Genomic DNA, 18,580 nt, shown 5'->3' on the forward strand with positions numbered 1-18,580 from the left:
CCGCCCGGAACGCCTGCTTTGCCACCGTCTTCCTTCGGTGGTGCCTGCAGTGAGAACCAGCTAGCTACACTTTGAGCAGCGCAGAAAGAGAGAGCCAACGGTCCCAGTTTTTACCTCTTGCCCACTGTAATTTATACTAGCGCTCCTTTTTACTGCCTGAAGTATTCCCGATTGCACAATAAATTAAACAGTCATCCGAAGAGGAGATGTTATTGTGTGGAGTTGGCTGAGACTTGAACAATAAGTCTATCTTAGACCTAAGGGATAAAAACGAGACACAGGAGAGGCTACTTCCTCTGGGAGACTTTCCCTGACAAGCTGAGACTACACGGATGCCCCACCCCTGTGCTCCCTAGAGGGATACCCACAGAACCACTGAACATACTGCTCCCTTGTCTTCTTACTTTTTTACTGAGGTAATAAAACTTACATACAGTGAAATGTACAAATTCTAAGGATACAAGCTGATGAGTTTCCACATGTGGACCTTCCCGTTCAACAAACACCCCAATCAACAGACAGAACATTTCCATCTCGCCAGAAAGTTCCCTTGTGCCTCCTTCTGGTCAATCCCTACCTCCAGAGGCACCCACTGTCCAGTACGCATGCTTCCGTGTATGGCTTATTGTATTCAACAAAACGTTCTCATGTTCAGCCAAGCTGCTGTGTATACTAACCTGCTGAATCACATGCCACAGTTGTCTACCTGCTGTCTTGGACATGAACGTTTATATTGTTTCCAGGTTTTGCCTACTTTGAATTCGAGGCTAGTTTTTCAAGCATTCCTAGAAAGCTGCTTTCATGCTTGGCATTCTCAGACCTAACATTTACAATTCTGTCTTTTGAGAGTATCCCAAAGGGTCCATAACACATAAAATATTTAATTTTAATGAGCTTGGATTCTGTGAGACTAACGTGTTATAATGAATCACACAGTGAGTGATCCCAGACGTCCTAGTTTCAGCACCTCAGCGGGATATAATATGTCACATATATTATATCACATATAATGTGATATAATGATTCATTTATTCAATTATTCATTATATCACTAAAGGCACCAACACCATTCATTTCAAATCAAACCCAGAGCCATGCTCAATTCTTCCTTCCAAAGCTCCTTCCAAACCCCTATCACCCCCTAATCCTGTCGGCTCCACCTCCAACAGGGTATCTCAAATACACCCACTTCTCTGGATCTGATCTGCCTTCCTGGTCAAAACCAACATGGCCTTTTACCAGGACTCCTGTAATTAACTTAGCCGCCTGCCCCTACTCTTGCCAGTATGCACAGACCACCAGAAATCCTACTGACGGTAAGTCTGATGGTGACATTCCTGTTGTATCAGGGCACGGCCTAGCCCTCGTGTGTCACCAAGGCCCAGCACGGAGCAGGCAACCTAACCTGCACCGAGTGACTGAATGAACTGTTCACGCAGCTTGCGAGGAGGAAAAGGAGATGCTCTCCTAGAAAGACTTGAAAGGTCTTAAAACCTAGGCTTGAAATTAAGCTCCACCACTGTCTGACTAGCTCTTAAGTAAGTTACTTAATCTCTCTGATCATTATCTTTATCCTTACCCATAAGTGACAATATCACTTACCTTACAGAATTGCTATGAGGATTAAGTGACGTAAAATTGAGATCCCCATTCTAATGGCACCCAACAGATGCTAGCGACACCTCTTCCCTTACAGTCCCCCATAGCCCTTGTTCGAAGCCACCACTAAATTTCAAGTAAACGGCCTTGTGATCGTTCTAAATACAACGGGAAATTATAGAATAGTCACGAGGGATTGTTTAGGAATCATGAGGTGTCTGAAGACAAAATCACAGTGAAGCAAAACCCACAAAATCAAAAAAGAAAGTCAAATTTCCTTCAATTATTTAAACTGTTTTCCCATTCTGAACCACTTGCTGCAGCTTCCCAGTTAAGAAAACAGATTTAAAGCTACACATCCAACGCTGCTCCTTCTTCAAACCCCTAAATCTACAGTAAAAAGAGTCTTTAAATTAAAGACATCAGTGCACAAGGACGGGGAGAGCCCAGGAGACGACAACAGCAACGAGACTGTGGAAGCTGGGAAGCGAGCGGCCGGTGTGCTAACTGACTTAGCAAACCTAAGAGCCAAACCCCAAATCTGGGATGGGGAGAGAGGAAAGAGAACCCAGTCACACCACCGAAGCAAGGGTGAAAAGAGGGGTCTAGCGTCAGGGAGACTAGGGGAAAGCTGTTTGAGAAAACGACTTCCTAACGCCAGCCGTACACGCGGCACACAGCTGGGCAAACGCCACCTCCCTCCCACCATCACCCCAAGAGAAGCCTGGAGGTTATTCTCTGAAGGAGATAGAGGGTCTCCGGAAAGAGAGACACCAGGGATGACTGAGGCTGTGCATACCAAACTCTCTTCCTGACCGAGCTTCAGTTAGGCTCCTCTGAGCGCTCTGCTTGACGAGGCCTCCGCTAGGCCTTCGAGTCTGTGCTGTCCTTGTTCGGCCTACAGAGGCCAGTTTTAGCAAGAATCCTGCTAAGCCGGTTTAGAGAAATTCTCTCACCCTTGATAGCTTTATCAAGTTCCTCATCCCCTACCTTTGGTATATAAATCCTTAATCTGCCTTCAAAAAGAATCCCTTTAAGTCAGCTGAGCAAGAATCCCCTACCTGTGCTGTTTCCACTTAGTCTTTCTCATCCACTGACCCCTGCACTCTGCTCACTGGCTATAAATCCCCAGCTGTCTTTGCTGCATTCAAAGTGGAGCCCAATCGTTCTCCCTACTGTAATACCCCTTTGTTATAGGCTGAGTGTATGTGTCTGCTATGGACTGAATTGTGTCCCCCCCCCAAATATTCATATGTTGAAGCTGTAATCGCCCACGTGACTGTATTTGGAGGCAGGAGGTAATCATGGCTAATGACCTCATAAGGGTGGGGTCCTAATCCAATAGGATTGGTAGCCTTACCAAAAGAGGAAAAGAGACATCTCTCCACCTCAAGGCACACACTATAGGGAAAGGCCACGTGAGTGGCCTGCAGAAGGCAGCCATCTGAAACCCAGAACGAGAGTCCTCACCAGAATCCGACCATGCTGGCACCTGATCTCAGACTTCCAGCCCCCAGAACTGTGAGAGAATAAATGTCTGCTGTTTAAGCCACCCAGTCTATGGTATTTTATTATGGCAGCCCAAGCAGGCTAATACACTCCTACTGCAAGAGTCATGAATAAAGTCGTCTTTGTCATTTTAACAAGTGTCAGAATAATTTTTCTTTAAGAACGTAATAGCGGAAATGAAATATTCACTAGAAGGTACAGAAAATAAAGTTGAGACAATCTTTTTCAGAAAGCCAAGAAAATTTTAAAAAGAGCTAGAAAGTGGAGGGCAAAAAAGAAAATGTAGAAGAAAAACAGATATAAAAATGAGACAAGTAAAAAGATTCAGCATCAAAATACCAGGTAAAACAGACATCCTGCTCCCTTCAAAACACAGAGGGGAGAAAGCTTTCCAATATCTAAAGAAAATTCACCAGAACTGAAAGGCATGATTTTCTAGAGTCTAGCCAAAATGCCAATTAAGTCCTCAACACAATAACTGGAAAAAGACAGACAAAAGGACAACATGTCACATTTCAGAACACCAGAAATAGAAGATGCTGCACATTTTCAGAGAAATGAGAGAAAAAGGGGGGAAAAAACATGAGTCATATCCAAAGGATCATGAATCAAAATGGCTTCAGCAACAATGAACGCAGGAAATCGATAAAGCAATGCCTTTAAAATTCTGAAGGAAAATGATCTCCAACCTAGAACTCGGTACTTAGGCAAATTACCAGTTCAAACTGGAGCAGTATGACCCCAGAAGAGCCACTGTGAGCACCATTATCAAACACACCCACTGCCTCTGGACCAGGCCAGTCTGGCCCAGATTCTGATCTGAACTTATCTTTCTGTAACTCTGAGTCGATGATGTAACTTGTACCTGGAGGAGCGGTAGACACTCACTCCCCCCTCTATTAAATTAAAGATTATCTTCTACTGAGTGCAAGGCTTTCACTAAAATAAAACCTCTTTTAAAATAAGGCTTCATTTAATTAGTTTTGGAATCCTAATTATTTATAACATAAATTACCCTTCATTAATGAAGTCTGATTTATTCATTCCACCAAAGAAAATTCTTTTGACATATTACTATTTGTCCCCATAAAAGCATTCAGAAAACCCATACAAGCAACACTCATACATATTAAGCAGGTCTGCACAGGAAGAGCAGTTAAACAGGTGCTACTGTACTAGAAGCCATAAACACATTAAAAGCTGACTACATATGCACTGCAGGAATACAAAAGAAAAAATGATAAGCACTGGGGCTGGCTAAGCAAATTTAAAATTCTTGAAATTCCTTAAGTTATTCAGGAAGAGAGGGAATGCTCTATAATACGCTATCATCAACTGAAAATTATCTCATTTTTAGCACTTAATTGACAACTGACATTTTTAAAGTAAGCACTACAGCAATCGATAGAAACGCAATCTGTAGCCTGTCAGAGGTACTATGCAAACTTTCATTTAGGCTTTGTTGAAAAGAGAAAAGCAGATCACCAAGAGGCTCCCTGGAGAGCAAATGTACTGGAGGCCAGGGTGACAAATACACACACATCCATATTCTTTTTTCTCGGCAACTCCAGTGATGATCCCAATGGGAACCATGTACCTGGAGCCGAACATGTAGACACAGCCCACCAAATAGGAGCCATCACCTGCTATGCCGCCATCACCTTCAAAGATTACCCTTTTAAAATTGTGATTGTGATATATGACAATGCCTTGTTTTTATTAGCTAGGGTATTAGAAATTGAGTACTAGCTAAAGTTAATTTAGAATTGAGCTGAAAGAGCTGGCATAAGATACCAAAAAAGCAAGGAAGAAGCATTAAACAGGGAAAGAAGAACCCTTATAAGACTGCCTTCCACAGTCATTCATTCTGTAAACTATTATTTATTTGACCACCTAGTATATAACACATACTGCTAGCTGCTAAAGATATAATGATAGGCCAAAAAAAAAAAAAAAAAAAAAAAAAAAGACATGGGCTGGCCTCACGGAGCCTTCCAACAGGAAAACAATCACTTGGAATAGAGCAGTAAACCAAACTGGCAAAAATCCCTGCCCTCCAGGATCTTAAATTCTAACTGGGGGTAAGGGAGCTGCGTAGATGTATCAAATTTGCCTTTTAAAAGGACTACTCTTTCATCTGGCCAGGCCCCGGCCCTGTTGATCAAAAGAATGTTATGTGCACCTTTGGCACACAAGCTTGAAACTGGCAACTTCTCTCATCTGTATCAGTGTATCCTGAAGGCTATTAGCTTCCCTGGTGTCCAGACACTGTGAGAAAACTGGGCACCAGGTAACTGTTGGCCAGTGGCTGGTGCATTTTGTGTGTACCTACCTAGCACAATCTTTCATTGAGCGTTTCAGTTCCCTAAGAACTTACTTGTACACCAAAATTCTCAAAAATATTTCAGGTTTCCCTTTAGTCACTAAATTACCTTTTATTTATTTATTTTTTTTTTTGCGGTAGGCGGGCCTCTCACTGTTGTGGCCTCTCCCCTTGCAGAGCACAGGCTCCGGATGCGCAGGCTCAGCAGCCATGGCTCACGGGCCTAGCCGCTCCGCGGCATGTGGGATCTTCCCAGACCGGGGCACGAACCCGTGTCCCCTGCATCGGCAGGCGGACTCTCAACCACTGCGCCACCAGGGAAGCCCTAAATTACCTTTTAAAAAGGCCTTCCTAGAAAACATTTCACAGTTAACCTTGTTCAGCTAGGAATAAAGTATGGGAATTACTTAATTGCCATAATACGGTATTATGCATTCACTGCAACACATTCATATTAAAATTGATTGCGAATGTCTTGATTTTATCAGCAATAAATATTCACTAACAACGGGGAGAAAATACCTACCACTAAATACAAACTCCTGACAAAGAAATAAAATAAGAAAACATCTAAAGATAAGTTCTAAAACCTGACTACCTGAATTCAGTTAAGAAGTAATTTTGGTATTCACTCGCTTACTTTTTCAATGTGTATTCACCGAGTACCTACTAAGTGCTAGCTACTGTTATTTAGGCTTAGATATCGACAAGAAAATACAGAGCTCTAATGCTTTTTAGTGTAAGACATACAAAAGGAGCAACGTCTAGACCAGCTATGACATTCCTTCAGATTTCGGTAGTACTAGGTCCAGTTCATCACAGCGTAATGAGTGACCTAATCACAGCCTAGTGAGTGATCCTAATGAGTGACCGTTTTTACAAAGGTTATATTGTACTTCCAAATATAACTTCAGAAAGCCCAGTGTATCCACTGGTGTTTCAAGCTAAGCCCATTACCACCTGACTCTTCCAAAACAGCCTCAGAACACCAAGGTTAAGTAGCTTAACTGGCAGAGCTAAGATGAACTAGCTAACAAAAAGAGAGGATAAAAAATAAGGCAAATATTTTATTAATAAGTTTATTATATGGTTATTAAATATTTAAGATATTTTATAAGATGATCTGAAAACTGATACAATCAGGCAAATTACTCCAAATACATATAATCTGAATTATGAGAATTGGTTATATGATTTTCTTATAGGTTTTACAGAAATCATAACTATATTTAAGCTATAAACTCCTACATAAATTACTATCACAAAACAGATTTGAATTTAGACATAATTCAAATAGTACATGCAGACAACCTATATACCAAGATAACCTGGCCACAGCTTAGATCACTCTAAAGAAAGTTCTGTATTATTCAGAGACTGAACATCCCAGTTTATTTCAGAAGCTCAAATTTTCTTCTACAGATGTTAAAATACCAGAATATAGCAGCAAGATATTAAGTTATGCCAGGTGATTTAAATTTTCCACATCCTGTGACTAATAATAAGATTTTATTTATCATCCAATGATTACATCCAGACCTTCCCTGGATAATTAGTGCTAGATTTAAAAGTTACTTCTTAAAAGTTTGTTGGTCTTTCAAAAGAGGAGTTTGTAAAAGACTGAAGCCTTCTTCATTTTCTCCACCAAGGGACCATGTTAGCCTCCCAATAAGTGGCTAATGAAAAGAGCAATCAAATTTCAAGAAACCACATTGGTCTTCAAGCCAAAGAAAGGTCTTTTCTCTAGGATGACCCTGCCTGTGTAAAATGGCCCTACTCTGCTCAAACTGAAACATTCTGCAGCTTAAACTGCAGGCCCCAGTTCAATGTTACTCAAATCTGTCAGGAAGCAAAGGCCTGTGTGTGATCAAAACCACAGTCTAGACTGTACACTATCATCAATCAAGGTGATAAGAAGTCTGGACAATCCTTAGGCCTTTAAACACATCTGTGACATCTCTGGCATTTGAACCCTCCTGAAATGTCCCAAGGCAGGGAGTTGAATATTTTCACCTCTGAGCAGCAGGGTCATTTTAAGAGGGGGTCCCAAGTCCAATCCAATTCAGGCCACACAGTTCTCCTGAGGTAGGAACTCGTTAAACAAACAAAACCAACAAACTTCTCAAATGCTATGATTAGGAGGAATAAACCAGGAGAGACACACTAATTAAAAAGGAAAGGTAGAAGGTGCGGCTCCATTGTCATTTCTATCATTCTTTCACAAATGAGCCAATACAGTCCAGGATATTCAATGAAGTTCTCATGTAATTTATAAGACTAAGGTTTTGTTTTGTTTTTTAACTCTACTAACTTGGGTTGTGTGTGTGGGTATGTGCACACATACATCACTCAGAACAGGAACTGAAGACACAGTGACTTTTCTTCTCACAGCTGGGATGGAGTTCATTCAAGTGGTCAAAGGAAACCACAGACTCACAACATTTCACAGACCTTCACTATGTACAGGCGTCGCACTAGAACACTCCGACATGTTGCCCCAGTTCACGTTTACAGCTCTGGAAGGCAGCTACCATCCCCGTTTTGAAAGTGAGGTTTGGAAGTTTGGGGAAGTTGCCCAAGTAGAGACACCTGAGAAATGAGTGTAGAGGCGAGATATGAATCCTGTGTGACCCCCAGTCCAAACTCATAATCACTGCACTGCACTGCACAGCTTTGCTTCAAGCTTCTTGTGCACACAGTGGTTTGTATTTGTCACGAGATCTGGAAAAACCCCCAGCTGTATAATACTCTGCTGTCCTAGCCTATGTTTTAATGGCATAAGAAATAAATGAAGGTTAAAAGATATGTAAAGGCTTTATGAAAACCGTCTTACCACCTCTTTCATAAACATTAAAATGTTTATTATTTCTTATTTGTAAAGTCTTAACTTGGATTTAAATTCTTTCATGGGTAGATTACAGGGAAGCACAAACTAGAACTTTCTGGCTTGGGTGTCTGTGCTGCAAGGTAAACATGGTGATACATGGTGGGTAATTCTGTCTTCCAGTTAATACTGCATTTAAATGACCAGCTGAGAATCGGGGATAACGAAAGGGACTGGAGGCTGTTGCTGGAATTTTTCACTTTATTGATGCAGTTATGAGATATTTTTATATTGTTGTTTCTTTCGGAACTGACCTATCAACAAAAATATGCAAAAAGAATGTTCAGATATTCTACAAAATGAAAAACAAACTGTCTTTTCAAATTTCTTTTCCAATTTAATTTACTTAACCCCACTCTACCACGTGTTTTGATGACAGTGTCAACCAAACTATCTGTATCTACCAAACTACCCATAAAAATTCAAATTTTCTCACTTTTTAAAATAACCAAATACTCCTCGAGCTTTCATCACCACATCAACTTACCGGTCTGTACGTGTGTCCATATATTCTGCTTTCCCGTTTACTACTGAGGCCACACGAGCCTTCCTCATACCTGAGACCAACCCCTGTATTTACCCACCGGATCCTGCCCCCTCGGGCCACGCAGAGACGGCGCGTCAGCAACGTGTATCTCGGCTTCCTTCTCTCCCTCTCATCACCCACTTCCCCCTTCCCACTCACTGTCCACACTCACTGCCTCCATTTCCTCCCTTCTCATCCTCTCTTGGACCCATGCCCACGGGACCTGCATCCCCACCTTCAGGGCCTCCGGCGACCCTCCCCACTGCTAAGTCACGTGAGCAGGTCTCACGCCCCGCTTCCTCACGGAAGCAGCCTCAGCTGACAGGGCCGAGGGCTCTGCCCTGCAGCAGCGGACCTCAGGATCCCTCACTCTTCGGGTCTGTTCCCTGGATCGCCTCAGCTCCCCTGGCTGCGATCTCCTCGTCTTTCCAACACCAGAAACTCCTGGGGGATCCATCCTCGGGCCTTCTCTCCACCCGCCCTCCTCCCCCGCCTAGTCTTGTGGCATCTAGTCCTACGGCTTTCAGCATGGCCCACAGGCGGGTGCTGCCCACAGCTGCCTCCTCCGGCCTGAACTCCAGCTGCCTCGAGCCCAGGGGCTGCCCCACTCCACCCCTCAGGAGACAGCGGCCGCCTCCAGCCTCACCCGGCGGCGGCCTCCAAGCTCCCCTTTCTGCGCCTTCCTCGCTGGGTCCTCCCCCTCTCATCCAGCGACAGCTTCATCCCCACGCCTGTACGCGCCCAAACCCGTGAGGTCATCCTCCAGTCTCCTCTCCCTCTCCGGGTCTGCATCCAGCAAGTCCTCTTGGCGCCACCTTCAAATTCTTTGCAGAACCTGAAGAGGCCCGACCAGGGAACCCAACCGACGGCCGCACAGCTTCTGGCTGTCCTCCCTTCCCCCGCCTCGGCCCGCGCAGTCAGGGCCGGTACAGCAGTCAATCCGAGCCTGGCATAAGCTAAGCCACTGCCGCCCTCCTCACTCACATAAAAGCCCCAGTCTTCCCGGGGTCCCGCGGACCCTTCACTGACGCTCCCCCCTGCCCAACCCCCCTGATGCCGCCCCACCGGTACCCCCTCACTTCACTTCATTCGCGGTGGTCTCCGGGCTGTTCTTTAAACACGCTAGGCACGCTTGTGTTTCAGGCCTCTGGTATTGACCGCGGCAATCCCTCTGCCCGCAAGACGGTTTTCTCCGTACCTTCTTCGGGACCTGGCTCCACTGTCACCTTCTCAGGGAGGCTTCCTGCATCATCCTCCTGAAAACAGAAAGCCCGCCCGTCCCCCCGAAACCAGCGCAGCTTAAGGCTCTCCCCAGCCTTGCTACTCCTATAGCACTTAACATCTGGCAAACTTACTATGTGTTTCAGTTATTTAGAATATAAGCCTCCTCAGTCCAGGGACTTTATTTTATTCACTGCGATGAATCTACATGCCCAGAACAATGCTTGGCACAAAACAGGTATCTGTTAAACTGACTAATTCTACGGTCCTGCCACCTATAAAAATAGCCAGTGTTACTGCCGTGAGAGGAGAAACCAACGACGAAGAAACGGGACGCTTCAGTGAGCCTACGCCAGTGCCATCGCAGCAAATATAAACCTGCCGCCAGGCTTCCTGAAACACGGAAGACAGACCAAGGAGATCCACTGGTGCCTGAGGGCCCTTGAGACGGGAGCCTGAGCACGTTTTCAGCAGCTCCCAGGTCCCTGCCCCTCCTGATTCATCAGGGAACACACCTCATGGGATGTGTTTCTGAACGGTGTGGTGTGTTGACCGGTTCACATCTTGTTTGGCCTCACGCTAATTCCCAATTTTCTTTGGTTAAAGTTAAGGGCTGATGTCACGCGTCTCATGTGACTCAACAGAAAGCAAACAAGAATCCAGGAAGAAGGCACTCCCGCCGCTCCACAGGCCATGGGAATAGGAAGCATCATTTGACGCAGGTGAACTCATTACTGACTGAGCTGGGTCACAACAGAATGTTCCTAACGACCACAAAGGCTTACAGAAAGCAGTTTGTCAACAGGGCAGGAATTCTGTTTGTAACTTTTAATTAAAGTCATAGAGTAAATATGCCTTAGACACTTGAGTTTAAAAAAAAAAAGCAAGCAAGCAGTGTAAGAGAATCAGTAAATCTTTTTCACAAAATTAGTCCTCAACCAAGTATCCTAGGATTTCTAGGTGTAAGCCTATGAGTCACCCATACTGTTCGATAATATCTTCTAACAGGAATTTCACCAGCTTTGGAAGGACAAACTGGAAACTATTTACGGACTTCAGGAACCACTTCTCCTTCTCGACTACCAACCACTAGTAGGACAGGCGACCATCAGAGCACTAAGATGTTAAGCCTCTGACAAATCCAGCCCCCAGAGAAAACACTGACTGATTCACCTAATTCCACTTCGTCTCACTTTTATAACGGGCAGAACCATACTTATCCTAAATGTTAACGATTCGAGGTAGCCATAGGATGATGAGGCTGTATAAATACTTTAAAAACATGTCTTCCTAAAAAATGTAATGTCTTCAGCACATAACATCACACAGCTCTTGAGTGAGTCTGAAGGGGCCTTCGAATCATGAAGTGGCCTGATTACAAACACATTCTACTGAATTTACTGAATTCCTATTATGTGTCAGGCATAGCACCAGAAAAAAAAAAAAAAAACTAGTAGTTCTCATCCTAAACAAAAAACAAAAGCACATTTTTTTCTTAACAACAAAACACAGGTAGAAATAAGATCCTAACAACTCCAGAAAATTACAAAGTTATCTCCCATTGCCATTTAAAGGATTCAAACTAATTATTTCACAGCAGGGTCAGGGGAGAATAACTGAAGTGATAAAGGCGGGGAAGGGTGGTCAGAAATCCAGCCCCGCAACACTGCCCCTAAGTGCTATAAAGTAGGTACGGTTAGTCTACACCACCGTCTCCTTCCTCACCTTTTCCCCATCTGAGGACACTAACGCAGGCCCCCCAAAACAGGCAAAAATCAAAACATAGTGGCTACCTTAATTCCTCAAGATGAAGATTCTAACCCCACGCTACACAAACTTACGTGTTAGTAAGTAAATTAGGGGAATAATCCAAAGCAAGGATTTCCTTGCTTTATAAACAAGTCTACATTTGCCTGCCTTATTAACTGTCTAGGGCTCAGACTCTTTTGAAATATTAATTTGAACATTTCCAACACTGGTGACATTCATGATGTTCAGGTTGCTTCTCCTGGATCTATCATCTTGGTCCCTCTCCCATCTACAAACACCTTTGCTCTTCCCTGGCCATGATGTCCTACACAAATAAGAGACCAAAGTAAAATACTCTTATATGGGAACATTAAGACAGGATGACTCTGGCTACCTGACTGATATCAACCCAAGGGGGCCTCGACTTTGGAGAGAGAAAGTGAGGTAAGCTGGGTCTCGAAGGTCCAAAGATTTCAACAAATAGAGAATCAGGGAAGAGCATTCCAGACCAATGAAAGAACAAAAGGAGAAATTCAAAAATGCAAAACTGAAGCTGCAGGGTGTATAGAAAAGGAGAAGAAGGAAAAAGAAGCTGGAAAGGCAGATCCATGCCAAAGCATAAAGGGCCTTAACTCTGATTCCACAGGCAATGGAGAGCCGTCTAATTAGATTTGCATATTAGAAAGATCACGGTGTTCTGGCAGAAAAGACTGTGTGTAAGAATCCAACGTGATGAGGAAAAAAACATCCAATTAGGGCAGTATCAGAGAGAATGACAAAATGGGACAGAAACCAGATAGCAGTAAATAATTAGTGAATGCATGAAAGGACAGACAGACAGACGGAACAGGGTTAGTAACCAACTGGGTGTTTCAAACAAAATTAAAGGAAAACTGATTGTTACAATCTGTTGGACTGTACATACCCCTCCAATCAGATATATTCATTGCTGGCCATCCAACTTAGCATTTCCCACAAATGTGCTGGATAAATAAAATTAAGGAAATAGGGTAACATAATAGATTCTCAAAACATGGATAAAAACACAAAGGTTTACCAGTTGGCAAAGTTTAGGTGAAAGTTAGTTTTTTTTTTTTAAAGGTAGATTTTGACTTTAAAAAAGTATACATGCCCAAGTAAATCAAACACTATAACTGGGATTTCTCTGAGTGGAAAAATCTACCTGGATTTTTGATTTTTCAGAGAAAGACTTGAGACAAACACAATTTATATGTTACTGTGATCCCTTATACAAAATGTGTTATGAAACTACAATGGTTTTGTCAAGGCACTTAAAAAGTTAATCAAATAGTTAACTTTTCACAAACAAAAATAATCACTCTAAAATGTAAAACAGTGATTATATGATCCAAAGATTCGTGCAGCTTCCCAGCTCATAAAACATGACATCATCTCAAAGGAATGCTACTTACAGGGTTAAAGGGCTTCAGTTTTCCTAAACAGAGTTAAAAGTAAGCAAGCTGTTTTGTTTTTTCATTAGCTCTCCCAGTGAAAACCCTCTCCTCCACTGCACTTTGGGCATTTTGCCTTTACTCCAACATAGCTATGAATGGTTTCCTTTAAAGCTGCTGCTTTCCACCTACACCAAAATTCAATCTTGAGTTTTTACAGCAACAACTTGATTTGTCAAGTCCCTAGTTACTGCGGTCAACTGAGTCCAAAAACTTTAAGTCAAAGTAGTTCTTGAACTCAGTTACTATTTTTATAATCGCATGCATCTTGTGGACATAATTACACAGTAATTATTCAACAATTAAAATTCAACTCAGCTACAATTTAGTCTCAGTTCACAAGAATTACTGTCCTTGAATAGAATCCATTAGAACTACTGAGTACTCTTCATGAGGAAAAGAAGTGCTTCTCACCCTGATTTCACTCTGCTTTTTTCCCTTCCATTTAGTTGTTCACTTCAAGTTGTGTGAATTACAGTCTCACAGTCCTATTCTTCAAGAAGATGCACTTTACATTAACTTTTTTATTAAAGTGATAAAAGAACGGGTTTTTTTTTTTAAGCTGGATATACTATTTTAAAAGGCTTATATAACCATCACAGGGCCCTGCCCTCCCGTCTCCCCCGTGCCCAGCTGCCCTCTGGACCCGCTACCCAGCATCATCCCGGGCTCCCTTCACCCTCCCTCCCGGGTACACACTGGAGTCCTTTCACGTCCACCTTCATACCTAGTGATAGACAATGTGCGCGCGCACACACACACACACGCACACACTGAATTCCAGGATGAAAGTCATTTTTCTTCAGGGTTTTAAAGGTGTAACAATTAGCATCCACGACTGTTCTGCCTTTCAGATGCCCCATCCCTTTATCTCCTCTTTCTTCTCCCCTCTGAACTGCAAGCGTCAAGGATCTAAACTTCCCCAAGGACACATGAGGTATGCGGTGCTTGGATTCACTGAGCTGCGCACCGAGAGCACAGCCACTCTGGAGGCACGAGGCACACAAAGCTGACAAGTGTTCTGATGTTATTTCTTTAAAATGCCTCCCCGTGTTTTGTCCTCATCCTGCCAGCTCTCTAATTGGATGCTGCTCCTGAGTTTGCTTGAATCCTCCTCGTTTCTATAATGCATTCCTTTACCTCCTTATTCCACCTGCTTGGAAATGTCCCCACTTGACTTTCTAATCCTCCTGTTGAAATTTCTACTTCTACAATCACATTTCTAATTTCCCTCCACTGTTTTTGTTTCCTTCTTGTTGTTGTTGTTTTTTTCCTATTGTTTCTGCTCTTCCTCTTTCATGGAAAGGCTTTCCTCAACACATTTGTTTTCCATTCACATTCACAAGGCACGTAAAAGCTGACCAGGAGTTCTGTAGAGCAAGACCATCATCTGGTAGGCAGTCTTCATTCTCAAGTACCCGGGCAGCACTCAGCCTTTCTGTGGGCGTGTTCCCACTGGTAGTATCTGTTCATCTTACTCTGGTAAAGGGCCGTTTTCCAGAGAACAAGGCCTCTGGTCTCTGGCAAAACAGTCACGGAACCAGGGGCCTCACCTCTTCACACACAGCCTTTCAGTCAAGCCCCCCGGTTTTCTGCCAAGTCTTCACCCTCACCTTCTATACTAACTGAAACCCCCAAACCCGAAGCCTTGCAGGGAGCCTTCAGTTTGATCTGATCTGCTCGTGTTGGTTTTCTTCTCTGCAAGAACTTAGAATACAGATTCCTCTAGTTAACTAAGTCAGATAAATATTCCTTTATCCCAATTTGCTGAAATTCCTCATCTGCTACTACCTTCTTCTGATCTCTCTGCCACAGACTTCTACCTTTTTTTTTTATCCCTGTGCTATCATTTTAATGAAGCCTCAGGAGAGAAGGAAGAGATAAATGTATGCAAACAAGAAATTCATGTTTAACAAACAAAAAATATTTTTATAGAATAACTCACTGCTAATTATTTTCATCACTGCAATCGGGAATGTTTAACAAAGCCTATTAATCTGACAATTTCACGACATCTGAACTTTTAATCATTGTTTTTTTAAAAAGCCCCAATACTTTATTAACACAATTATTCATTATTTAAGAGTTTTTTGTTGGTTTTTTGTTTTTTTGTTTTTTTTTTGCGGTACGCGGGCCTCTCACTGTTGTGGCCTCTCCCGTTGCGGAGCACAGGCTCCAGACGCGCAGGCTCAGCGGCCATGGCTCACGGGCCCAGCCGCTCCGCGGCACGTGGGATCCTCCCGGACCGGGGCACGAACCCGTGTCCCCCTGAATCGGCAGGCAGACTCCCAACCACTGCGCCACCAGGGAAGCCCTATTTAAGAGTTTTTTAACTTAATTTTTTAAAGTCTGCCATTAAATGCATTTCAGGTAAGTGAATTGTGGTCTTGCTGACTTGTATTCTCACTGTCATTATAAAACTGGGAATGTGTTCCCTAAGGGGAAAAAGGCTTAATTCCAGGGTAGAGTAAAACCATACAGTACCTTTTCAATTTTAAAATCATGAAAAGCAAATAAGTTTCACAGAAATGTTAGCAGAAATACTCAAATGTATACAATAAATGAAAAAGCACAATAAAGGAAAAATGTAAGTACCCAAAGCTAGCAGAACTCCCGCCCATCATTCTTCACTTACTGGACCCACCACATGGTACCAATCCCATAAAAGTCCTACAACTTTTGCATTTTTGCTTTATTTCAGTATTCTCAAATGCTACATTCTAAGATTCAACAGCTGGATAAAACAGATGTAGAAAGATTCAGGAAGCTTCAGAGAAGCCCTACCACTCTGAATAAGCTTGAGAGAAAACACTGTAGTAATTTTTTGGCATGACAAAAATACACGTTTGGGATCTTAATTTCTCTGGCACAAATTCTCCTTTTTTAACTCTGTAAAAATAATTATACAGTCCAAACTATCTTCTAGAGAATAATCTACCCTTACCTTGTTAACAAGATACTGATAGCCCATATCATCATCCAAGGTACCCCATTAATATCAATAGAGCAAAATCATTTAAAACATGCTAGATTGGATCAAGCCATGAAATAAATTAATCTTAACCCAAAACTAATAACTAAGAACCAAATAACCATAGTGACTGGTGGACCAACTCTTCAGCAGAATATCAGAATTTAACTGTTTCTACAATATGAACAATCAATGACCTGTGTTACTGTGTTAATTTCCAAATACAAAAACAAAGACAGAGCAAAGTTAAGTGACTCATCCATAGCCGCCTAACAAAGAGCACTGGACAAGGCTCCCCTTTGTCCATCCATTTGCTTCCCATTAAACTGTGCCAACCCTTCAACTTTCTTTCAGTAATCTATTTCTATCAGAGCCCACTGATAGAAATATTATGCCACAAGAAAAGTCTGCAATTTAATATATATTACTTAATAATCAATTTTTTGTTCCCTAAAAAGGATTCAAGTATGCACGTCAATATATATTGCTGAAAGCCATTTAGAAATAGCAGGTAGTGTGGCTCAAGAGAAATCTTTTTAAATGTTCAACCCAAATGCTTCTATTTCACAAGTATTCAAACATATCCTTATAAAAGATCAAGGTGAAAAATATTTTTTTTCATTCTTACATCAGCTGAAAAATCAGTCTCCTTGATGAAGTACTTTTACTAATGGAATAAAATCAAGAGGAAAAGATTTTAACAGAATCTTTGTGTTATTACTTAAGTGCCCCCAATTTTTTTTTACCACCTAGTATAGCACATCTTATTACATTTTAAACATATACCATTACAATTTAAAATTTTTTCAGAGACTTAATCAGGTTTCACAGCAATTACAATTTTATCCCACCGTTAACAGGATCATAAACATTATACATATTAAGTTCATTAATTCTTCTAAATATGAAATCTTACCTAGAAAAATTCACAATTGAGCCACAGATCAAAATAAGAAATTCAACAGGACTCCAAAAATTTTCTAACTACACCAATTATTTTTTAAAATTAAAAATCTGGCTATTATGCTACTGTAGGGGAAAAATAAATCTAGTAATTAAAAATGTCATGATGGCTGCATAATCACATCTCTACTTTATTTATAATTTACTTATAACAACAAAAAAAAATTCCAGAAACTTACACATCAATGATAAACTCCTATAAAAATTATCGTGAACAAGTCTTCAATCTAATAATCCAAAAAATGCAAATGAAAATGTGATACCATTCTTGCCTACAGAATTAGAAAAACAGTTTATTGTAATAACCAACGCTAAAGAAGCTACGGTGGAACTTACATCTTCAAGCATTGTTGTGAAAAATATAAACTGGTATTACAGTTTTGAAAAGCAACATGGCTATATGCATATATTGAGTCTTAAGAATGTTTAGACTTTTCTTACTTCTAGCCATCTATACTTAAAATAATCAGAAGCTTAGCTACAGAGATACTCTCTGAAGTGGTACTTAAAAAAAAAAAACAAGGAAAAAAGACAAGGAAGAGAAAAAGAAAACAGAAAAAGAAAAATCTTAGAAATAAGCTAAATGTTTAATAATAAAGGGCAATTAAACTAAATTATAGTACTGTGTAATTCAGCATTTGAGGAGTCAAAACCACAGGTTTGAATACCCAATAACAGCTACTCTGAAAAACCATGACATAGTGATTTATAAGGGGGTGATACCTACCAAAACTGTTATTGTGAGGATTAAGCGAAATACCACATATCTCCACAATTCTAATATGTACCTTTTTCACGTGCTAACGTGTTTAGAACTAAGATGAATTTAGCAATCAATGGTGTGTCATGACTTAATTGGCAGTGTTATTTTTTCTCTTTCAGAAGTACATAAAATAATTGTGTGCCTTAGAATTGATGGTTATTAGGACAGGATTTAGATTCAGTGAAACCTGGCAATGGACTGCAGAGCCTGGCACAAATTTGAAAGGCATAGCACACAGTGAGACTGGCGACCTGAACCAGTCACCTGGATAGCAAGTGAGCCTGCAGACACTCCTGCATCTTCCCTCAGCTCACCAGCTGTACCTCGCATAACATACAGATGAACTTCCGTTATTGTTTTTAGTTGAAGTATACACTGCATATGAAGGACTATCACATTACCTTAATTGTTTTCATTTGTTTAATAGCATGGCAAATGCTTATTTCTTTGGGTAACTACTTTCTCTCATCTCCTTCCTCCAGCCATTTTCAACCCGAGTACTCCAGGCTGAGCCGATCCCCAAGCCTTTGCTCAAATGGCTTCTTCCTCTGACAAAATCATTCCAGAACCAAAGCTCTGGCATCACCTATCTCTGAAGCT

The 18,580-nt window shown here is 41.7% G+C and overlaps 1 protein-coding gene across 1 annotated transcript in view; it reads right to left on the minus strand.

Moving 5' to 3' along the window:
- MYO6 (myosin VI) overlaps positions 1-18,580 on the minus strand; it is a 141,830-nt gene that overhangs the window by 89,768 nt on the left and 33,482 nt on the right. The window lies entirely within an intron of this gene.

This window comes from Mesoplodon bidens (genome assembly GCF_964165515.1).
Source record: "Mesoplodon bidens genome assembly, chromosome: 12".
Classification (NCBI taxonomy): Eukaryota; Metazoa; Chordata; class Mammalia; order Artiodactyla; family Ziphiidae; genus Mesoplodon; species Mesoplodon bidens.